Genomic DNA, 25,842 nt, shown 5'->3' with positions numbered 1-25,842 from the left:
AGGGAATGGAAGTTCCATGGAAGTTCCATAACAGGAAAACTACCTACATGTGCAAGGGAATGGATGTTCCATAACAGAAAAACCACCTACACATGCAAGGGAATGGATGTTCAATAACAGGAAAACCACCTACACGTACAAGGGAATCGAAGTTCCATGGAAGTTCCATAACAAGAAACACCACCTACACGTGCAAGGGTATGGATGTTCCATAACAGAAAAAACACCTACACGTGCAAGGGATTGGATGTTCCATAACAGGAAAACCACGTACACGTGCAAGGTAATGGATGTTCCATAACAGAAAAACCACCTACACGTGCAAGGGAATGGATGTTCCATAACAGAAACACAACGCACCCGTGCAAGGGAATGGATGTTCCATAACAGAAAAAAACACCTACACGTACAAGCGAATGGATGTTCCATAACAGGAAAACCACCTACATGTGCCAAGGAATGGAAGTTCCATAACAGGAAAAGGAAAACGACCTACACGTGCAAGGGAATGGAAGTTCCATGGAAGTTCCATGACAGGAGAACCACCTACATGTGCAAGTGAATGGAAGTTCTATGGAAGTTTGATAACAGGAAAACCGCCTACACGTGCAAGGGAATGGATGTTCCATAACAGAAACACCAGCTACACGTGCAAGGGTATGGATGTTCCATAACAGAAAAACCACCTACACATGCAAGGGAATGGATGTTCCATAACAGAAAAACCACCTACACGTGCAAGGGAATGGATGTTCCATAACAGAAAAACCACCTACACATGCAAGGGAATGGATGTTACATAACAGAAAAACCACCTACACGTGCAAGGGAATGGATGCTCCATAACAGAAACACAACGTACCCGTGCAAGGGAATGGATGTTCCATAACAGAAAAACCAACTACACTGCAAGGGAATGGAAGTTCTATAACAGAAACACCACCTACACGTGCAAGGGAATGGATGTTCCATAACAGAAACACAACGTACCCGTGCAAGGGAATGGATGTTCCATAACAGAAAAACCAACTACACTGCAAGGGAATGGAAGTTCCATAACAGAAACACCACCTACACGTGCAAGGGAATGGATGTTCCATAACAGAAAAACCACCTACACGTGCAAGGGAATGGATGTTCAATAACAGAAAAACCACCTACAGAAAAACCACCTGCAAGGGAATGGAAGTTCCATAACAGAAAACCCACGTGCAAGGGAACATCCATTCCCTTGCATGTGGTTTTTCTGTTGTGGAACTTCCATTCCCTTGCACGTGTAGGTGGTGTTTCTGTTATGGAACATCCATTCCCTTGCACGTGTGACACAAAGTGTGTGTGACAACATGACTTCTGCCCCACAGGAGCAAAAGGAAGACTAGTGGTTAAACTCAGCCCTCAGACTTTTAAAACACAAGAGTGATCCCAATCTTAAATCTTAAACAGCCTGAGGTACGAGTTACACCTCCTTCGCCTGTTGTGGTTTCATGGGCGAGGGAATGCGCACTTTCAGATGCACTTTAAGAAGAGGGTGAACGCCCTTTGGCATATTCAATTTCATCAAAGAAAGATCACCGTAACCATGAAGGTCACGTGAGCATTTCACGGGGTGGGGCTGTGCATAAGCACATATGATGTCCAGGCCAGCTCACATAAACATTAGTTTTGGGAGCAGGCTCCTGACACTAACATATGACAGGCTCCCAGCACTCACACGGGTGCTGGAAGCACATTTCAGAGTGCCATTGTGAAATGTTAAAAAGAAACGAGGCATTACTAGCCATGTTTGAGAGATAGAAATGCATGAGAGACAGAAGTGGCCCAAAATGCTGGGGTTCAGTTTAAAAGAAAGTGCATGACAGGGTCGGAAATTCCGGAATTCCAAACAGGCACAGGGGAATGTGACTATTTGTGACACATTTCAAAGAGTATTGCATTTGTGGATTCGGGTGCACTTTGAAATATGCAGAGGCACCCCCTTATTGGCACAAATGTGCAAAGGGGATCAAAAAGGCCTCTGAATGAGCGAATCTGTGAGGCACACATTCAGAAACTGTTTGAGAATATGACACAAGTATACTTTGGCACCTGCGATGAGATGAGCAATTGCATGTCATCGCAAATTGGGTTACTTTGACTCACTTTGAGCCGAATCAGACATTTATTGACTCGGTTTGATTAAATTCACGAGAAATAATGGTTCAAGACAATTCAAATCTTCTCTTCAAAGCTTCGAACCATCATTTGTATATAGCACTTTAAGGCTCACATATGCCTCGTATTTATATTTACTGTTATGTTTTCGCTACTACAATTTTTGCATTTGATCACTTTGCTGTAAATAAATATATAAGAAAAATAGGCCCTATGCTTCAACAGCATTCCATTGAGTAAACTGGGGGCAATCTAAACCAGAATAGGTGCTAGGCTTTGTTCAATTACGAGGCATAGATTTGCCCTCAGTTCATGAAGTAAAATCTCTGGAATTCGCAGGAGGTGCTGTGAGGTTTGGAGATGACTCGACTTATGCCCTTCACAGAAAATGGGGTTGGTACAATTACAGAAAAATGTGTGTATTGTGATGAATCTAGCAACATCGTCACTGATTCTTCAGCGGAAAGCTTCTCTTACATGGCCAGGGAAAATCAGAAGCTACCTGATGCTGACCCCTGGGGTGGGTTTCTGCGGGAGGACCTTGTGGGGGAGGACAAACTCCAGAGAGGCAAGAAAACACTGAATTAAAATAAACCTTCAGATGTAATTCTTAATAAAACCCATGTGCCTTTGCAACATGCATGTATGGACTATTGTGACACAAGGAATACCCAAGTTTTCTTGACCAACAACTGTATTTACCTTCCCCATCTTTGAGTACGTAGATGAGGAAGAGGGATGGAAAAATGAAGATGAACACAAGCGGTAAGCTAACCCCGCGTTCTAGTCTTTGGAAAGAGTTCACTAATGCCAGGAAGTTTAAAACACACACAGCTGAATAGAATGCGAGTGAGAGTCAGAGACTGCAGCAGAACGCCGCTTGTGCTGATGCTGGTTGGAACGCCGGAGGCAAGCACACTATGGAAGACAGCACAAAGGCTGGGCAGAGCAGCGCGCAGAGAGACCGGGCCAAGAGAAGATCCCCGCTTTATTGCTAAATGCAGCTGGAACTGCCAGAAGCAAAGGAAGAAAAAGCTGGAGCTGTACAGCTAACAGGACTCAACCCCAGTCAACGAACCCGAAGGAGAAGAAGAAAGGAGGACGCGGGGAACGCCATAGCTGCCTGGTAAGTCCAGAGAGAGCGAGTGGGTTACCAGGGTGCTTGAGACCGAAGGTTGCATATCATTAACAGCGTGAGAAAGCCTGATTAAAGTGATCTGGAGAAACTGATACAAATACGAACACTGTTAAGAAAGGTTCATTGACCCACATTTTGGAAAGAGAGATTGACACAAATACGAAGAGTGTTAATAAAGGATCTGTGACCCAATACTTGAAAAGAGAAATTGATACAAATACAGTTTTGTGAAAGGGTCTGTGACCCAATACTTGGAGGTTGAACGAATACGAACAGTGTGAAGAAAGGGTTGGTGATCCAATGCTTGGAAAAGGACATTGACACTTAAACAACCAGTCTTAAGAAAGGGTCAGTGACCCGATATTTGAAAAGCAGAGTTGATACCAATAAGAACTTTTCTGAGAAAGGGTCAGTGACCCAATACTGGAAAAGCATTATTTCATGGATAAGAGAAAGAGTGATTGGAGAACGGAAAAGCCTTGGTAGGAGAGTAAACCAGGCACTGTCCAAGTGTCGAACCCACACCCAAGAAACAGAATTGTGATATCCTGGCAGAAGAGTAAACCAGGAGTGAGAAGAGAAGTTGACCTGAAGCCGTGGAACAGTGAGAACAATTACAAAAGGAAAGACCAATACCCCTTTTAAGGATCAGTGATAAAGTCACAATACCCAGGCAGAAAAAAAAACACCAGGGGTTAAAAGAGGAACAGTCATAGGCAAAGGGAAACCACACCCCTTTAAGGTAAATTGAGATACAGAGTGAGATAAACTGAAGATTCAAGATAACTGTGTGTTTAAAAGAGACTCACAGGAAGACTTATTCCTCATGGAGTAACCTTTTACTATTTTGATATATTGGATGGTGAAAAACAGAAAGATTGTTAAAGGTTAATGTTAATGTTAATGTTAATGTTAATGTTAAAGGATATTTGTACCACGCACTATCACCACCGGAGTGGTCTCCTGGCGCTCTGGCGGCTCTGAAAGAGGGAGGGAGAGGTGGGTTAGTGGGTGGAGGCTGGAAAAGTGCAAGATTGCAGTAATGTGCTGTTGGCAGCCTCAGCCCGGTGGTTCCGTCGGCTGGGCCTGGGTGTACGCGGCCGGTAGTCGTGGTGTGCTGATGTGCGAGTCTATGTGTGTTTATTGTTTTGTTGTTGCAGTGTAGTGAAGTTCGTGCGGTTTGTTGTGCTGGAGGTTTGTGGTTGTGTTTGGTTTGAAGTTTGAGAGGTGTATGCAGAGAAGGAAGATGTTAGTGGTATTGGTTAGTTGGTATCTATATCCTGGATTGACCGCTTGGGCTCGTGTAATCTTACACGACGGGGTGCTTGCACACCCAGTGCCTTAGAAGGTACATGTCCGTTTTGCATTCGGGGCCGCTTGAGCATTTAGCTGTCCCCTCCGTCCGCTGCCTCAATAACTTTGCATGCTCCTCACCCCCGCCCACATGACCAGCACACCTGCTAGTGTCCATACTTCCGATTGTGTGGTGATTGGTGGTCTCTCGTCCGTTCCACAACCCCGTGGTACCTAGTTGTAGCTGTACGGGCGGTGGGGGATGGTAAGGATTGGCTGGGGTTGATGCCTCCATCTCCCTGGGTCTCGCAGGTGGACCCCTGTGCAAAGGGAAAGAGAAACATAATAAGTACAGAAACTCAATGGAAAAGTCCTACACCTTGAAACTGTGAAGTGAAATATTGTATGAAGAAAGAAACACAAGGGGAGAGCCCTTTTAAACAGTGGAACATTATTTGACCCTTTTCTGGGAGTGCAGGGAAACCCCTCATAGACATAGGGACAGGTAGGATTTCCCCAACTTCTCTTATAATTTTGATGGGGAAGGTCATATGTCATACTGAAACTTGTTACTGTGCCCGAGTCTAACTGTTGATCCCTTACAGTATATAAACGAATGTATCCAGCCGAAATGAATTGATCCAACTCTTTCCAGGCTTCAAGTGGAGGCGTTAATACTTCTCTAGCTCCTAAATTATTTGCTTGGTCTGCTTATCAATCTGGGGGGGATAACTTGAGGATAGTATAGCCTGAATTCTCAATCTCTTGCAGAATGACTGCCAAAACCTCGAGAAAAATGGTGCCCTTTCAAAACGACAATTTGATAACCAGTAAGCCATGAGACTGCACTACAATTTGCAGAAAACTTGAACTAAGTTTTCAATGTTATCCTCTCCTTTCATTGGTATGAAAGGGCTTGATTTAGATAACATGTGCATAACCTACAAAATGGTAGTATGGCTCTTAATGCAGGGATGATCTACAGTAATGTTCATGACACTGTATGCCAAGGTCACAGCGGCACTGCTAAAAGTTGCAACAGACCAATTGTATTTTGTTGTGCAGAATTATTTGATACCCAGACATGACATGTGCCCACATGCTTGACGGTATTTATATGAATCTTCTCTCATTAAAATCCCATATTTAATAAACCTAATCTTTTCCAACAGTGCTGACTTCCAGCCTATGGAGAGTCTAGGTGTTCTTTCAAGACCACCTGCATGATGCAGTGCTCCTTAGATTTCACAGATCTCTTTTCTCACAGTGTGGCATCTGCTTCCATAGTGTTGCCCTGATCTTCCCTGAGTGGATTCCCACCTCTGTCCTGCTGCTGTCATTCCTACGTAGGCCTACTCCTCTTTCAAATGCCTCGTCTGAAGGCTTTCTCTCTCCCCTAGCCATTCCCTTACTGTGGGTACCATATATCGGACACCTGGTCAGATATCCTCCTTCCTCTCTGAGTGGGTGGATCTCTCCTCTTCCCTCCTGCTCTTGACCACTCAACTTCTCCTTCTTGGAGACTTCAACATCCACCTGGATGCTTTCTGTCCTTCCTCTATACACTTTCGCGACCTCTGCAACTCTTTCTCACTCTCTATCCTCCCCTCTGGCCCGACTCAGTCTGCAGGGCACACACTGGATGTTCAGATCTCTACAGATCTTCCCCTTTCTATCCCTTTCACCACTCCTCTCTCCTGGAGTGATTACTTTCTGCTTTCCTCCCAGTTCACTCTCTCCAGCCCTCAGGCCAAGCCAACTCCAGCACTGCAACCTACCTTCTCGGTTATCCGACCCATGAAGCGTGTGTCAGTTGAGGCTTTCTCCACCACTTTCTCAGCCCCCCACCCCACCTTCAGCTGACTAGCACCCCGACACAGCCCTTTCTATGCCACACTCTGCTATATCTGATACTCCTGATGTTCTTGCCCTTTCATGAGGATCCACTTGAAGCCCAAAGCCAAGTGCAACTCCTGGTACGACTCAGACCTCGTTACCCTTCAAGGCAAGTGCAGGGTGGCTGATAGGAAATTGCGTACTTCCTGTACATCCTCTGACAAACTGGCCTGCTTCCTGCTCCAATGGCAATACTGGCTCTCTGTCCGCACCAAGAAGAGAGCCCTCATCCTCATCTGCGGCATCCAACAACTCGGCCAAACTCTTTAAAATCTGCAAGGAGCTGGCCAATCTTGCTGTAGTCTCTACCTCTCCTGTACCCTCCCAGACTCTCTGCATGGCCCTGGCTTCTCATTTCATCTCTAAAACTGAGGTCATACTGTCCTCTCATTCCTCCTCTCCTCCTGTCCTCTCTACCCCATGCTCTTCCTCTGGCCCTTCTGTGGCCACCTCTCTTCCCTCCTTCTCTGCATTTCCCCTGTTCTCCCCAGACAAGGTTTCCAGACAAGTCTGATCTATGTAAACCTGGTCAAAACAGGTTCTCCCCTGTTCCTCTAAAACCATCAAGGCCCACATTGACTCCCTGGCTCCTGCTTTGCCTGACTTCTGCAACCACTCCTTCGCCACTGGACTCTTTCCTTCCCCCCTGAAGCACTCCCTTATGCACCCTCTTCTTAATAAGCACTACCGCCCTATCTCCATCACTCCTTTCCTGGGCGATCTCCTTTAAAAGCTGGCCATCTCCCAGCTTAATCTTCACACTGAATCTGTTGGCTGTCTCCATGACCATCAGTCTGGCTTCAGAGCTGCCAGAAGCATGGAAACTGTTTTCCTGAACATCCGTGAAGACCTGTTCTCTAACCTTGATTCAAATACCCCAGTGTCTTCATCTTACTCGATCTCTCTTCTGCCTTTGACACGGTCAACCATGCCATCCTGCTCAACCGTCTCCATGATAACCTGGTTATCACCGATCAGGCCCTGGCTTGGCTGACCTCCTTCCTCTCTGATTGACCCTCCCAGGTCCAACTTGGGTCCTTCCTCTCCTCTATCTCTACCTGTGGTGTTCCTGTGGTGTTCCCCATGGGGTCTAACCTCTCTCCCTGGCTGTTCAACCATTATCTTGCACTTCTTGCCCACCGCATTGCTGTTCTCTACCCCAACTTTCAGTGCTATGCGGATGACACTCAGATCATTTTCAGGCTCCCTTCCGCCACCTCTTCTCCTTCTCTCATCTCTGACTGTCTACTATCCAGGAGTGTTGTACCAATGATCTCTGCCTTAATGCCAGCAAGACTGAGATTCTCCTCATCGGCACACCTGCTCCCTCCTTTCCTGTCGCTCTTTGGCCGGCCTCTCTTGGCCCTCTTCCTGCTCCCACCTCTTAGGCTAAACACCTCTGGGTCATCTTCGACTCCACACTCTCCTTCTCTCCTCACATCTCTGACGTCTCTAAGAAGTCACACTACCAGATGCACCTCATCAGAGATATTCTTCCTTTCCTCTCCTTCCCTCAGAAGCTCACTGTCTCCAGAGCTCTGGTCTTCTCTAGGCTGAACTACTGCGACAGCCTCTTTCTAAATATGCCTGCTTCTACTCTCCGCCCTCTGCAACTAATCCAGAACAGGATTGCAAGACTTTCCTTGGCCTCAAGCTCAGGGATCGTATCTCTCCAGGACTGAAATCTCTGCACTGGCTCCCAGTGGCTGTGAGGATTAAGTTGAAAACCCTCTTCATTGTCCACAAGGCCTTCTGGGGCCTGGAGCATCTATACCTTCAACTCTCTCTTCCTAAATATCTTTCTTCTCGAGCTCTTCGTTCATCCGCCTCCAACTCTCTCAGGGTCAGTCGCTTCTCCAAGCAACGAGTTGGTGGTAGATCTCTTTCCTCGGCTGGAGCCTCCCTGAAACCTGGAACTGCACTGCTCACCTGGCTACCCTCTGATCTCGGGCCCAGGTAACCTCCCCTGCCAGTTGCACACCTGCACTGCCTCCCAGGCAACACCTGCACTTGGGGGCTGTTTCTGTATCCCTACAGTCCCCTACCAGCTCTTGACACTTGATTTCTGCACTTACCCCTGCACTTGCCACAAGCTGCCCACACTTTTACCTATTGTTTGTATTTATTTTGTTCATTTAACTGTTTATCATATGTATTGCACTGCCCCTTCCACCCTTTCCCCTGCACTTTTCTCTTTGCCCCCTCCTACGCACTTGCGCGATCTCAATGTCACCTGGCTTAGTAAGATCGTTGTCTTTGTGCCCCCTGTGTTCCCCCTCCCTTGCCTCATTGCGCCTTGAAACACTTTTATATAGGCACTTTATAAATGCCATATCATATCAATAGGGCACCTTCCTTCCCTTTATGCATTGTTGCCGTAAATGTTATGGTGAAGAGAGAAGGGTGAAGAAAAGCAACAAAGTTATTGAAAAATTAAAGCATAGACAAACATAGAAAAATAGAATTCCTCTGATGCAAAAATATAGTAACCCGATGTTTCAACCACATTAAATAAGGCTTTCTTTCAAGGAAAGCTGCATGACTCACCCAGCGCTCTATGTTCGAATTTGAGTATTTGTCTGTAGGTGTTAAATTCTGAAAGTAAAATGCTACCATGCAGTGCTGCTCTATATTACAATGCCTGTGAGATAAAATTACTCCCATCGTGAAATGGAAGCAGATGCACCAAAAAATATGGGCCAATTGGATGAAGCAATACCAGATGAGAGGGCAATGTTGTCTTCAACATTTTGAACACTTTTACAGCCTCCAGAATCAAAATCAACGTAACCAATGCTTTCAAAAGCCAAGTAATCAGAGTACCCAACTTAGAGAAGTCTTGATCAATTTCGCCACATACAACTTTCTCTTCTTGATGTTAGCAAACAGCAAATTCTCTCATAACTTGTTAAATACGTAGTCATTATGCTGATGTTGATGCGTATCTTCTGAGAAAAGTGTGTTGACATCTATGTAGACGAGAAGGAAGATGTTTGAGAATACTCTTAACACATCCTTGATGAACAATTGAAAAAATGAAGGAGCAGTACATAAGCCAAAATGTGAATCCTTCTATTCACAAAGTCCAAACCTGGTGCAAAAAACCTGTTCTCCACTTGTCGCCTTCTTGGATCCAACTTAGTAAAAAGGGTGAGTTCTCTAATAATCTCCATCATAACTGAGATCAGGAGAAATATATATCTACTTTTAATCAAAATTGTATTGATTTATATATAATCTATGCAATTACTCAGCACATTATCTGATGGCACAAAATATAGGGGGTGTAGTAGGCGATTGACAATGCCATAAACAATGCAATAGAATTCAACAGACAACATGCCATACACTATGAGGAAGAGACAACTCATGTTGAAGTCCTGCAGCTTTCCAGCTATGCATAACAATGTGGCACTATCTAAATCTTGAGCTGCTCAGATGGATTTTAAGGCCTTTCAGACTCTCAGGCTTAAGTTCCTATTGTCAACAATCTCTGTGGAAGTAGCTCATTCCCTCAAGTGTCCTAAGGTTATATGCCCACTGCAGAGTTTATCAACAGCCAAGAGCATATACCCCTGAGGAAATAAGGTATGCCGACCAAACAAGAATATTCAACAACCTCTTTGGAAAATACATGGCCACTCAAAGAAATACATAAGATATTATTTGTGTGGAGGGTCTCTGTAAATGTCCTGATTTGTATCCTCCTGGACCAACCTGAAAGGCATCCCTAAAGACCTTCACTGAAAGCTGCAGGACCCTTTGAACTTCGACTTGTATTGCTTTCAAAGTAATTTCTTGCTACCGGATTTGCTTAACAGATCCTCTGGACAACATACAATGCAGCCTCTCTTATAGTTCTACCTCAACAGGTTGAGAGACTTCAGATTCATTCTTGTACATTTTTGTGTTTTCTGTAAATCTTTTTTGTCTATTGTTCAATCTTGCGTCTTAGATTATTTGAGTTGTTCCTCAAACTCTTTCTCTTGATACCTTGCAAAGGCTATATATCTACTAAAAAGGTATACTAATTTCCATATATACCCAAACTGACGTTTACTCGACTTGCTACAGAGATGTCCACAGTCTCCATAGAAGCTCAATAAATCTACTTTAGTCCTAATAGCATTTTCTATGAGTTTCTGTCTACTCTCTGTGTTCTTTTCAACGTTACCTTCTATAGACTCTGCACAGTCTAAAGCTGAATAGAAGTTTGCTGCTATTTAAATTGGTTACATGCGGCCCCTTCTTTAATTTTGCTTATGCACTGACTACCGGGGATGCTGATTCTCCCTGTGTAGATAGTGTCTCAGAGCTTGTATTGTCTCTCACTTTTGCCAGCTTGGAGAAAGTGTTAATGTGTTTGCAGCTGCATGGAGAGTTGATGAGCCTGAACGCCGCACAGGAATCTGGGTCTATTGATAACAAATACATGATGACTTCAGGGACACCGCAGGGTGTATGAGACTTAACTCCTAGATTTGTATTTCACAGGATGGTCTCTAGGGAAGGTCAGGCCCGTTAACACTTCTGTTTTACCTAGGATGAAGACAGCATGCATCCCTCCTAGGAGGATGTGCAGTTAAAAGGTGGCAGCATCAATTTAGAATGTGATCAAGTGATCTTTCAAAGTGCAAATCACTTTCTATGGATTGTCTCCATATTGTATAGTGTGGCCATGCTGTAAAAGATCTTTAAGGACAATGTTTACTTCCAATAAACTATTTCCACCCTGACATCTGCCGAACAACTTGTTTTACTCACTTTACCTGAATAGACATCCTGACACCCCCTCAGTGTTTTGCCCTTTAATATCAACTCTGGTAGAGGTTTTACAAAATGTCCCCAACAAGACATCTTGTTCACACTTTGATTTTTCCCTTAGGTATCCCTGTGGTGTATAGTCCTAGGTATCACAATCCAAATTGTGCCCTCTCCTCCGTGTTCTGGTCCTTACCATGGCAGGACCTCACCAGTTGGAGACTCCCAACTTTTCCCAGGGCAGAATCACCCCCGCTTCAATTCCATCCCAAAAACCTTGCTTTTCAGAACAAGCAAAAATCGAAGATACTGGGAAATGAGCAGAGGGGACAATCAGAATATCAAACAAGCCTTCTGTCAAGGAACCACTAAATCCATTCACCATAAACAGCAACAGTTAATTCAACGGCCCACCTGTAAGTCATCTGACCTCCTTCATTCAGTGATGCATTAGATGCTTTCCTGCATCAGTAGCAGATTAACTGCCCCCTGAAACTACCTTGCGAAAAAGAAGACCATGCCAAAGCAAGAAAGTAACAATCTCCCTCAAGGATGCCCAATTACACCTACACTATGGGCCTCATTACGAGTCTGGCGGTAACCGAGCCGGAAAAACCAGCAGGTTACCGCCAGACTCGTATTACCAATCCGCCTCCATGATTCCTGGAATCACCGGGGCATTACAACCCAGTGACCCGGTTATTCCTGAGGCGGAATTCGGTAAATCCCCATTACCACACAGTCCCATAGGACTCCATGGAAATGGGGAAGTAGAAACACTGGCACCATGCTATAATGGGGCCGGTGTTTCCACGTCCGCCTGCAGGCAGGTGGTGTTAAACCCTCTAGGTCAGACCTGGCAGGAGTGACACCTCCCGCCTGCAGAACTCGAGATCAGCCGGTCCGGAAACAACAGTGGCGGTGGGTTTACCGCCACCGTTATTTCCGGACCGGCTGACTCGTAATGAGGCCCTATGGATCCTACTACGATTTGAAAAACCCTAGAGCGATAAATACCCAAAAGCACCACACTCCTTCACTCAGCATAGATTACACTTGTCATCACCTACCTCTAACATTGACTGCAGCCAAGGCAACAAACCCAATCCTAAAATATACCTGTTCAGCTTCTTGAAAGACACATGCATCTCACTTAATAAACAAGCCATCCTAGGAAAAAACTATTCAGATAAAATTGACTAAACATGGCAGTTTTAAAGCATACCTGGGTAACAGGTGCCTTCCCATCAATGCCCACTCCATGGCTAAACATTCCTCATAACCGGCAAATAACACATATTATGGGCCAAACGGGAGATTGAGGATGGACTGTACCTTGGTTTGGGACACAAATGGAACTTGGTGGTGGAGTTTGAGGTGCTGAATAATTTAGAAAGCGGCCGCAGGCCAATAATGCTCTGTGTTAGGGGGATTGCACAACCCACCATCAGCTGTCCAAGGCCATGCCCGCTGCATGATTAAATGGGCCTCCATGATTCAGGAGGACTTTGCCCCGATATTATATGAGCCAGATTGAAACAATGTGTGATGTAAACAGGCAGCGCGAGGATATATTTCGAGCTTTGACGTAACAGCATCACTCATAAAGCTCATGGTGACAACCCCAGCATCTGGCAATATGAAAGGGCAAAATAAGCAGCAACATGGTATGATGGGGACTGTAGGGAAGCCAAGCATAGTCTAATGGCTTGCCTGAGGGGAGCAGCATGGCTCGATAGGGAACACCTATGTTCCCTGAGGGAGGCCTTTAAGGGATTAGTGGCCACAACAAGAAGCCAGTACACAGTAGAGCAGTGGGCCAGTATGGCGGTTTATTTCAACAATGGTGACCACGCCAACGTCTGGAAATCGATCACCGACACAGATCTCAAGGGTGATACACATTTTTACGAGAGCATTGCCCCGATCAGGTGGTAAGGTCACTTTGAAGCGGTGTACCAGCCGCCAGCTGGTGGGGGAGGCAAGGCATGCTGGGTAGTACAGGTGTAGGTTTGGAGGAAGAGGGTGGGGGCAACCCTATAACTGCTATTAACCATGATCAAGGCTCAGAAAGGGGGAAAAGCACCTGGCCCGAATTGTGACCCAGTGGACCTATACAACAGTTTGTTTGTTTGTTTCTTTCTTTATTTATAGCGTGTGCCAGACTTGAAGGTATCAGGGCGCAAAAACAAGAATACTTTAAGCTTACAAGGTTAAAGGGTTACATAGTCACATAGATACAGGTCAATACAATAATACAGCATGAAGTACATATGCATTTACAATTATGGATCCACAGCTAAAGAACAGGGTCCTGCTTGGTTACTAAGTCAATTACTGGGAGAAGCAGGTAATGCAAAAACTACAGATCATTTTATTCAAGCCACTTGATAATGTTTAATCTAAAGCGTGGGTAGGATTGGTCAGTCCTTAGGGTGGGCGGGAGGAAGTTCCACAGTTGGGCCGCTTTGACGGGGAAGCTATTCCCTCCGGTTGTAGTCATTTTGAAGGGGGAAACTGATAGGCAGTTTGTATAGACTGCTCTGGCGGGTCTGGATGTAATTCTTCTTTTGAACCTCTCTATCAGGTAGCTAGGTGCTGAGTTGTTGAGGCATTTGAATGTTAGGGATGCAGTTTTAAGTTTAATTTTGTCAACAGTAGAGAGCCAGTTAGATTATCTTCTAATCGTTGATATATGTTCTCTTTTGGAAATTCCTAGGGCTGCTATAAGGGCGTTATTTGATTTTTGAATATTTGAATTTTCTTAGTAATGTATTTATTAGATCCCAAATAGAGAATGTTGCAGTAATGCAGTTTGGATAGCAGAAGTGCTCTTGCCAAAGTGGTGCCACTGATTGTGGAGAGGTATGGTTTTGCTGATCTGATCAGCTTACAAGTATAGGCTGTGGATGATGGCATAGCGTTCACTTGTTTAGCCAAGGTAAGGCTGGAATCAAGGTAACATCCTAGTGTTTTGACCTCCTTGGCAACTTTGATTGTGTGGCCATCTACAACAAAGGATGTGTAGTCTTGGCTGAGTGTCTTAATGTTAGGTGTAGTCCCCAGAATGATGAGTTCCGTTTTGTCATCATTGAGGCATAGACTGTGAAGTGCCATCCATGCCTGGATGATGAGGTATATCTTATTCACCAAGGCCGTATTCTGTTTGTAATTCCCAGAAAGTGGGATGAGAATCTGGGTGTCATCTGCATAGTTAGTGTAGGTGACACCTAGAAGGTCAAAATCATCAAACAGGGTCTTGGTAAAGATGTTATACATGGTAGGGGAGACGCAAGATCCCTGGGTAATGCCACATCTAATGGGAGCTGGGCCTGCAGCTGCTGAGGTGGAGAAGACTCTCATAGTTCTCTCACTTAAAAATGATTTGAACCATGCTATGGCTTGGGATGAGAAGTGCACTGCTGATTCTAAGTGGTTACATAGAACTTTGTGATCCACCAGGTCAAACGCTGCTGAGAGATCCAGAAGGAGAAGCATGGCAGGTTTTCCTTGCTCTCTAAGCTCATCGACCTGGGCCTCAAAATCAATAATTGCTTTTTTCTGTGCCGTGCTGTGGTCTGAAACCTGATTGCCGGGTGCCTAGGAGTTGGTGCAGCTCCAAGAAATTCTGAATCTGTAAATATGCCACTCTATCTAATATCTTTAGTAGGAATGGCACTGTGGTGATGATAGGCCTGTAATTTAGTGAGATCATTGTGTGGGCCCCAGTGCTAACATCTGTCTTTAATGTCATCCACCACCTAAACAGGGAGCCCATTAGATGGACTTCGTGCCGTGATTGTCCCGAATATTTAAAAAAGGGGATAGGGCAGTTCCTGGCAACTATCGCCCTATCTCCTTATTGGACGCAGCAGGGAAAATCTTTGCAAATACACTGTCGTACCACTTAATTTCATGGGTAGAGGGCACCAATCAGCTTAGCCATCTGCAGGCCAGGTTCCAGGTGGGAATGAGCATGGTCGACCAAAGCTTCAGGCTTTATCTGACAATTCAAAAGCACCTAATGATCTCTAATATTAACCTGTACGGTGTATTTATAGACCTAAAAACAGCATTTGACAGTGTTCCCAGAGATAATCTGTGGGCTACATTGCGTGCCAAAAACATGCCTGAGGAGTTTTTGCAGCGGAAACAACTTCTGTATATGAATAACACTGCAGTGGTTTTGTTGGGATTTGGGGGGAGAAGTGACAGACGCATTTGCTGTAGAGAGAGGGGTTTGCCAGGGATGTATCCTGGCACCTGTCTTGTTCTGCATATACATACATCTAATCATCAAAGCACTCCTTTCTAACAGAACGGACCCACCAAGGATGTTGGGGGATTGATTGCTGGCATTGTTTTTTGCAGACAACACAGTCCTCCTGTCAGCAACTCGAATGAGACTGTGTCTTGCCCTGCCAATCTTTCCAGAGAAATGCAGAGAGTTGGGCCTAGAGATTAATATCTTGAAGACCAAGGCCATGATGTTTATCACCAAGAAATCAGGGCATAAAGCCCTACATGTAGAGGTGGGTGGCTGCAGATTGGAAAAGGTGGAGTGATATGACTACCTGGGAATTTGCTTCTCTATTGGGGGAAACTGGGCTGGCCAACTATTAAAAGCAAACACCATATTGCAAGAAAATAGCCGGGCCTTTCAAAAGTTACCACGCAAAGCATGGGGGTGGGGGCATAAAATTGGCCCTAAAATTGTATCAGGCCCAGGTAAGGGCAGCAGTAATATTTGCAGCTGAAGTTTTGGGTCACATAGATGCTGTGTCTTTGGCCGTCATGGAAAATACATTTCTGAAAAGCACCTTGTTGTTGCCTCAAAGTACGCCCAATGCGATAACTTACATGGAATGCGACTTGCCCCAACTCAGAGAAGAAGTTGAAATCAGACAGTCTACTACTCTCTCCACGTGTGGGGAAGCAAGGAGCTAGGAAATATCGAGAGGCTCTAAAATATGCAATGTCACTCGAGGGCTGGCAAAAGATCTGCTGGTTCACCCATGTATGAAAATGGCTTGCACCTCTGGGTTTGTCTGATTTTTGGGATAACCCAAGCGCCATCGAAAGAGGTGCAAAGGGCAAGGTGAAAGCTACTTTTGCGAGATACAAGCAAAACAAGGCGTCAACTATGTGTTTCGCCTTGGCCAGCGGACCAGAATATCTTAACCTGAAACCAGCCCCAGGCTTTGAAGAATTCTTGGATTAAATAATGACAGCATATGCTCGTCGTTTGTATCTGAGATTCCCACTAGCTTGCCTTCCGGTGCGGGATTATACCAGCCACTGGGGCAGGAACCTAAGGGGTGATTGCCTGCTATGTGAGGGCAGATGCAGAAATTACTCTCCATTTCATGCTAATATGCAAAGGTCTAAAAGACCTTTTAGTTAGGTTAGGTATTTGAAGCCACTTTTCCGGCTTTTCAGTATTTCGACAACTGGACGTGCAGTTATGAGATCATCTGGCAACTTGAAAGCAGTTCACTTTGCAGCAAAGTGCATCCATAGGGCCTGGTTGCGAAGGGCCAAAGCAATGACAAGTGGCGTGTGAAATCTGTTTTGAGGACCATGTTTAATGCACCCGGATTTCGTTGCTGTGTGGCGCCCTAATTAATTAGATATACCACTTTATCCAGGGCACCATGTGGCTGTGTGAAGCTCTCCAGAAACGTGTATGAAACATGAAGTATGTCTTTTACGGTTGGTCCCTGCGATCTAGTGATGGTTTTTAGATATTCTATAGGAATCAATGTTTTAGTTTGTGGTTTGTACTTGTATTAATGGTGATGTGATTTTGATATACTATTGTTTTTTTTAATGAGTACAAATTGTAATGCTTTATGCTTTTATGGCAACCACTGAATAAAGCTGTGTTAAAAAATAATGTATAAACTTGTCCGTTGGGGCAATATGTACCTACAATAATAATGCAAAGCTGGCGCGCCGACAGCTTGTCAGTGGTCTTACACACAGATATTTCCCTGGATTTTAAGAATAAATTCATTAACAGAACTGCCAAGAAAAAAATAAGGAATCAGATTGGCACACAAAGACATTAGCAATGTCAAAATATCACCCTCAGAATGCATCCACACCACAAATTATGTCTGCATTGCCCCAGCCTGTACACATCCACACTGAGATGCCTTCGTATTTCAGACCACCATACTACAACCCCTAATTTCCAGATAACTGTGCAGATATGGGTGAAATCAACTAGATTGAAGGCCATGCCTCACCATACTGTGAGATTTCAATTTCTGGATTTGAAAGGAGAGAATAGCTACAGAATCCCTTCTAGCAAACATGATTGCCCTTCACTTTGAACAACTAGCTAGAAGGCCCACGCACCATGCATCGGCAGAGACTGGATGGAGTTTGCTGTTACAAAAATATCCTTACAGTATTATCTCCACTGTTCTTACCTTGGAGTCCACCTCACCATCAGCATCACCAATTTCAACCAAGTTGAAGTACTACCAAAATCTACCAAGGCTTTGCAACATCAGTCAGGTGCTCGGAAAGAGATTAAAAGCTCACTACCAACAACACATAGAGTTTGTACAACAGAGCCAGAAGGATATGATCAAAATAAACAGGAAAATCAAAAACCTTCAATCTGCAACAAAGCACTGATTCCATTCCAACAGCTGAATAACTACATTGATACACACTTCAATGACAAAATTAGGCAGAGCAATGAAAACCAATTCAATAAAGGGCCAATATCGTCACTTTATCCTCTTATTCCAAACCCTCCTGAATTGATTTATAAATAAGGTCATGTTCCAAGTACCTTCAAAAGAGCTTTCAATACACAAAAAGAAACAATGGCAACCCAATGACCTGGTAAACTACTAACCAATCTTCAAAGCATCCTTCAAAGCACAAATACCCAAAAATTCCATCAATAAGCAAATCCAGGAAAACATGCAAAATGATCCCCTCCTTCATGAGTCACAATTCTTACTGATGAAGGGAGTAAAAACTGCCAAGTTTGGTTGAAGTTTGACCCAGCCATGCTTACCTCTCACACTGAAAACACCCTTAGGTATTCAATGTTCCTCTGAGATCCCACAAGATGTTCTGGAAACCAATAATGGTACACAAAATCATTCAACGGATTTGGGCAGAAGGGGTTCCATTTGTTGAGCCAATTAGCCCTCATTGGTGGTAGCCCTGTATTATGGTTACCACCATCCTGACATGCTGGTGCTACTGGGATATCAAAAGAGGGGTTGGTACCGTAAGTTCGTATTCCCAAGGACTCCCATAGGACTCGATGAGAATGGGAACACTGAAGCAATGGCACCATTAGTAACAGTGCCGGTGCTTCAGTGAAACACATGCCGTTAGGGGCCTGAACTCCCGGCAGATCAGGCCTGCTGGTAGTTCAGAGCCCCTACCGGCTCATTCATGATTAGACCCAAAGAGTGTCCAAGGGAAATTTGGTATCTAATGGAAGGTTCAAGATCCCTAACAAAGCATCAGATCACTTGTACATTTGCCTTGTGAGTTTTCTCAGGCTGTGAGAGATGGAGTCTACAGGGAAATAAAAGCATTTGTGTTTAAGAATAGGTTTACCATTTTTCTGGAGAAGACTGCTGCTCTTTCTTGACAGTTTATTGGAATTTGTTATCTCCATTTGTCCCCATGTGCTTGTTTGTTTTAACCCCCTTTGTTGTAGTTCCTATTTACCATCACTAACCATCATAAAAACCATCAAAAATATTTTCCATGTCCTTACCCATCTTCTTTAACCCTTTCTGTGACCCCCCAAACAGTTTATAAAAGCTAAGCAATTGACAACACTCTCATCAATTGTTGAAAACCAATGGCCATGTAGATCGCCTTTCCGATTTGCTTATCGCTTGATGCGCTTTGCATCCTGAAGTAAACTGCACTGAGAATGGGTGTATGTGGCTGCCTGACATACCACGGAGCAGACATTGGAGGGAAGCGAGTGTTAGTCTGCTGCTGCATACTGGGACCTTCTGTGCTCTCTTTCACCTTTCACCTCAACCTGGCATGGTGCAGTTCGATGCGGTACAGTGCGGTGCAAATATCTCAGAAACTGTGCATCCTAGTACCTGCAAACATGGGTATCAACGTCAGTTTTGTTCCATGTGTCGGGACCAGTCCTTCTACGACCACATTGCTTAGCTTACCCTAAATGGATAATTTTTGGGGTTTTTCGGTTTTACTTGTCACCATAACGTACCTTTAATAAAGTTTTTTCACTGAATTTGATAGGTTTTTATTAGTGCAACTTCACCATAATGTCCCTTTATCAACGTTTTTTCCCTGAATTTCATAGGTTTTTATTGGTGCAACTTAACCATAGCGTCACTTTAACAAAGTTTTTTCACTGAATTTCATAGGTTTTTATTAGTGCAACTTAACCGTAACATACAGACCAATGTACAGACCACCAGGCCCACTAGGCAACTTCAAGGAAGACCTATCTAGCCTCCTCCCTAACAGCATCAAAGACTCCACTCAGCTCCTTCTACTAGGTGACTTTAACCTTGGCTCTAATGACACTGAAGACAAACAAGCCCAACCTATCCAATCCATTCTAGACAATCACGGCAATTACCCAAAATGTCCTAGCTCCTACACACACAAAAGGACGCACATTAGACTGGATAGCCAACCACAACTGCAACATTACCATCTCTAGTATCCTACCTCAAATATGGACGGACCATTATCTTATATGCTTCACAGCCAACATTGAGCCCCCCGAACCTAACAAGAATAAAATAGCACCCCCCCTGCCTACAAGAAGCAAAAAAGAAATCACAGCTGAAAAACTCCTTTCACTTCTCCTACCTACTCTCACAGCTTGCTCCAATGAATCCAACCCTAGTGACCTAGTTGAGTCATTTAACAACTCCATGACCAAAGCTCTAGACTTGATCGCCCCTATCAAACTCCATAAAAGTAAACGTGAAACTCACCTTAACTCCTGGTTCACCCCCCATCTCAAAGAAATGCGCATCCAAAAACGCAAACTCCAAGCTATTTGGAGGCATACTCCTTCTATTGACAATAAAACCACACTTTCCAACTTCGCCAAAAAATACAAAAAGGAAATAATTCAAACTAAAAAAGATTCTTTCAATGATAGAATCAGTAAAGCGAACTCAAATTCTAAAGAGCTCTTCACCATTCTCCGTGAATTGGAAAATCCCATTGCCCCTACAGACAATGTCCCTAAGGACAAATCTTGGTGCACCAGCATCCAAAATGCCCTAGCAAATAAAATCGCCACCCTTCAATCTAAAATTGCTAAGAAAAAAGCCTCCCTGACACCTAGTGGAACTCACACCACCCCTCTGAAGGAGATATCCAGCACATCCACCCAAAATAACTGCAAATCCTTCAAGTTTACCAATATTTCCATATTGGAAACTGAAAAGGTCATTTTATCCCTCAAACCATCGAACTGCCAAGGTGACAGCTGCCCTGCGCAAATCATCAAGGATGCAGCCAGAGATCTAGCACCCTTCATCTCGAAACTCATCAATGCCTCCTTTAACACGAGTACTGTACTCATTAACCTTAAAGAATCCTGGGTTCTGCCCCTACTCAAAAAACAGGCACTCGACCCAGCAATCCCCACTAACTACAGGCCTATTACTTCGGTCCCATTTCTCCTTAAAATTATCGATAGAGTAGCCTACCTCCAAATCCAAAATTATTTGGAGACTCACCAACTATTAGGTTCACGGCAATCGGGCTTCAGACCACTGCACGGTACTGAAACGGCCCTCATTGACCTCAAAACACAAATCGACGAGTTGAAGGATAATGGCACCACAGCTATGCTCCTCCTCCTTGACCTATCAGCGGCCTTTGACCTGGTGGATCATACAGTATTATGGAACCACCTAGCGTCCGCTGCTCATTTCTCAAGCAAAGCTATAGCTTGGGTACAATCCTTCCTAGCTAACCGTACGATGAGATTATTCTCCCCTGTAGCGGCAGCGGACCCAATCCAGATCACTTGTGGTGTCCCACAAGGCTCATGTGTCTCCCCGACAATGTATAACATCTTTACTAAGCCTCTCTTCGACAAACTTGACAAACTAGGGGTAACCTATACCAACTACGCGGACGATATACAGATTCTCATACCTCTATCAGGCAACTTTGTCGAAGACACCGCTCTAGTAAACAAAATTTACCTCCTCATTCAGGCTTGGATGGCCTCCCATGGCCTCTGCCTAAATGATGACAAAACAGAGATATTGATCTTGGGTTCCGACTCCAATCTAAAAAAACTGAGTCCCAACTATCGCAATTTCAATATAGATGGTAACACTATCAAGGTGGCTACTGAGGTAAAAACCCTAGGCTTTTACCTTGATTCCACTTTATCTCTTAAAAAACAAGTTAACACCCTGGCATCATCTACAGCGTACACCTGTAAATTAATCAGGACCTGTAGACCTTACCTTTCTAAAACGAACTGCATCATGCTAGCTAACGCATTAGTAATGTCCAAATTGAACTATTGCAATGCCCTCTATGCAGGTGCCAACAACTCCATTATAAAGAAATTGCAAATCCTCCAAAATAACGCTCTTAGAGCAGCCCTTGACATACCACGCAGGGCACATATTTCTAACATTAGGAAAGACCACCACTGGCTTAAAATCAGCGATAGAGTCCTGCTGAAGACATTATCGCTCACCCACAAAGGGCTCAACAACACAGCACCCCCTTACATCTCGGCCAGACTGACCAGAAAATCATCCAGTCACCACACTAGGGCTTCCAACCACGACCTGCTCGAAACTCCTAGATTCAGATGATCTAAAGCGGGCAGAGCAAGCTTCCCTGTCAGAGCTGCCCAGGCCTGCAACGCATTGCCCATTGCACTGAGAGCTAACATACCCTATTCTAACTTCAGATGCAAGGTAAAAAACTGGCTCTGGTCCAACAACAGCTAATTCTCATGGCTCCCAACGGCCACGATACCCTTGCAACCTAATCTAAGATGATTCTGCTCTCACACCTTTACCTTGTAGTACTTTCTCTCAATACTGTAGCATGTTAGCTTTTCATTCCAACTGCTTGCTTTGACATGTATGTACCGCATTGCTATGTTTTTTATATACTCTGTATGCAACCTAAGCTTAAGTAACCTTGTACCTGCTGCGCCCGGCTACCCCTGGGTTTTGTGCGCATTATCAAATAATAAACATAAACATAAACATCCATTTCAGTGAGTCAAAAACACACTCAATACTCTGTAAGTGGCTTCAAAGAATGACTGGTGCCAGGAATAGACTGTGAACCAATAGACACACTTTTTATTAGCACAACTTCACCATAATGTCCCTTTAACAACGTTTTTTCCCTGAATTTTATAGGTTTTTATTAGTGGAACTTAACCATAACGTCCCTTTAACAAAGTTTTTTCACTGAATTTCATAGGTTTTTATTAGTGCAACTTAACCGTAACATCCATTTAACAAAGTTCTTTCACTCAATATACGCATAGTTGTTTTCAGTTTCTCAGTGAGTCAAAAATACACTCAATACTCTGTAAGTGGCTTCAAAGAATGACCGGTGCCAGGAATAGACTGTGAGCCAATAGACACACTTTTTATTAGCACAACTTCACCATAATGTCCCTTTAACAACGTTTTTTTCCCTGAATTGTATAGGTTTTTATTAGTGCAACTTAAACATAACGTCCCTTTAACAAAGTTTTTTCAGTGAATTTCATTGGTTTTTATTAGTGCAACTTAACCATAACGTCCCTTTAACAAAGATTTTTCACTGAATTTGATAGTTTTTATTAGCGCAACTTCACCATAATGTCCCTTTAACAACGTTTTATCCCTGAATTTCATAGGTTTTTATTAGTGCAACTTAACCATAACGTCCCTTTAACAACGTTTTTTCACTGAATTTCATAGGTTTTTTTTAGTGCAACTTAACCGTAACATCCATTTAACAAAGTTCTTTCACTCAATATACGCATAGTTGTTTTCAGTTTCTCAGTGAATCAAAAACACACTCAATACTCTGTAAGTGGCTTCAAAGAATGACTGGTGCCAGGAATAGACTGTGAACCAATAGACACACTTTTTATTAGCACAACTTCACCATAATGTCCCTTTAACAACGTTTTTTCCCTGAATTGAATAGGTTTTTATTAGTGCAACTTAACCATAATGTCCCATTAAAAAAGTTTTTTCAGTGATTTTCATTGTTTTTTTTTAGTGCAACTCAACCATAACGTCCCTTTAACAAAGAATTTTCACTGAATTTCATAGGTTTATATTAGTGCAACTTAACTGTAACATCCATTTAACAAAGTTCTTTCACTCAATATACGCATAGTTGTTTCCAGTTTCTCACTGTGAACCAATGGACGCACTGTAAATAATTTTCAAAGTGACCCCATATTACACAGTTTGAGCTACTCCAACCCTTTTCCTATGACAAAATGTGAAAATGAAATACAAAATAGAGCCAGACTGCAAACATAGACCAAGAAACTCAGCACAATACCCTGTAGGCTAGTCCAGCCCTTATTGCTACCCTTTCCGCTCACCTCATTCCCATCCATCCCCCCTCCAGTATCAAAAGCAGTTCACAGCTATGCCGTGCACTTCTAAGGAGGCTGGGTGGATGGGAACACCCTAGTTACCAAACACGTTGTGCTCCTCAAAATGATCGTCTGCACCAACACCACTGTTCACATGGCCTCCTCAAACCCTGTATCTCCTGACTTTCCTCTTCAAGACCCAGGCAGGCTACAATTCGTGTGTTGCTGTGTTGCTCATTCGTTCCTAAATTCCATCATGGATAACCTGGACTCATCTATCCATATAGCGAACAATAAGTCTCTCACTCTAACAAATTACATTGTGTAAAGTACAATAATATGCTAATCGACTATTACGTCATGACGGAATGCATCAGCAGTGTTCATGAGATACTGCAATGGTTAAACAGTGCAAGAAATACAGCTACAATAACCAAATCCGCTTTGCGCTTCGTGCATTAAACAGTGCTAGACGAGAGTAAGCTGGGATTTCTATGCATTTTTCTTGCATGGATGATATTCCCACGACCGTTCCAGCAAGACACACCAATCTGGAATATTTACATTTTCACAGCACATAACCTATTTCAAAATGCTATTTCACACTTGCATTGTTTTGTTGTAGTGGCATGTTTTCACGAAATCGAAACCTACCGTCTCTACCTTGGATGGCTGAGAATAAGTTCCCTTTGTTCTTTGGCCTTCAGTACAAGTCAGTAACAGTTCGAAGGACACAACTTGCCAAATAGCCACACAAAATGATAACATTTACTATATTGAGAGTGGGCATTCCAAAAGTTAGCTTACACTACTGTGATCTGTTGTACAGAACGCTTCTTCATTGGCAGAGTGGCACAATGGAATTTCCCCAAATTCTGTAAGTTGACATTTACATAATATTATTATTGGAATTAAAAACAACCAGAATGCTCCATGCATAACAACAAATTAAACAGCATGCAAACTGACCTTGTTCTCAGTTGTTAGCTATAGCATATTGTAACTATTAATCATCTACGTTCCGCAAATACCACCCGTACACAGAGTGCTCATATGTGAACCCATTTGTCCCATGAAACATACCGTTGCATCCTATAGACTCATAAAGTCCCAGTCGGGGACTAAACATTGTCTGTGGGCACTGGGTTCGCTTTTCCATCACTAATGTTCTCAGTTAATTTATAATAACATCTGTCTGCACTACAACCTCAAACGTTCATATCTGTCTCCTTGTTTTCTGCATATACGTCCCCATCCCATTGCAAACTATACCCAGCGCTGCTCATTGCGCCACCTTTCGCCAAATCCGGCACCAGACATGCAGCCGGATCTTGGGATCCAACCAGCATTAGCACCGACACCCCTTAAAAAAAACAATCGTTCAAAAGATAAACAGAAAAATAAACAATGCGCTTTGCACGCCACAGTAGGGAGGGGGGGGTGCAGCTGCACACAGCACATTAACCCGACAAGCGCTATTCTGTCTCCGCCCCCTACCTATTTCACAGGCAACAGGAGCCGAGACAGACCCTCAGTGAGGCTGGTAGCTCCCTTCTCTAACGAAATGTGCTCTGTGCAGTCTTGACAGCTTGTCTATTTTTTCACAGTATTTACCAAAATATCATGGTCCCTTACCAACTGTGTGCTCAAAAAGCAGCTAGCGAGAAATCTAGCTATTTTTTTCTATTGGTGTGGAGAGTTACACATCCTTCCATTGGTTAAAAGATTTGCGTCATTTACACAACTTTCCAAACCAATAGAAAAAAGTGTAACTCTCAAAAACAATGCAAGTACTATAATGTTGAATCACGGTGATGCGTGCCTCAGTTGCGAGTATGAAAGATTCCTAAAAAAGTTGTTAATAGGATGTAGAGTAACTATAGAGTAAGCACAATGTAAATCTGCAAATTGAGTGACAAGAAAGCAAACAGTAGCGGATTACAAAGGTTCGGGAAGCGCTGTCAACGAGCATACATCTAGGCACATGGACTTTAGCCACGCGTTCCTTGCATCAATGTTA

The sequence above is a fragment of the Ambystoma mexicanum genome, chromosome 10, assembly GCF_040938575.1.
Source record: "Ambystoma mexicanum isolate Mex_15411 chromosome 10, UKY_AmexF1_1, whole genome shotgun sequence".
NCBI classification, from domain to species: domain Eukaryota; kingdom Metazoa; phylum Chordata; class Amphibia; order Caudata; family Ambystomatidae; genus Ambystoma; species Ambystoma mexicanum.
The sequence above is the reverse complement of the archived record's forward strand: the minus strand, read 5'-3'. Positions refer to the sequence as shown.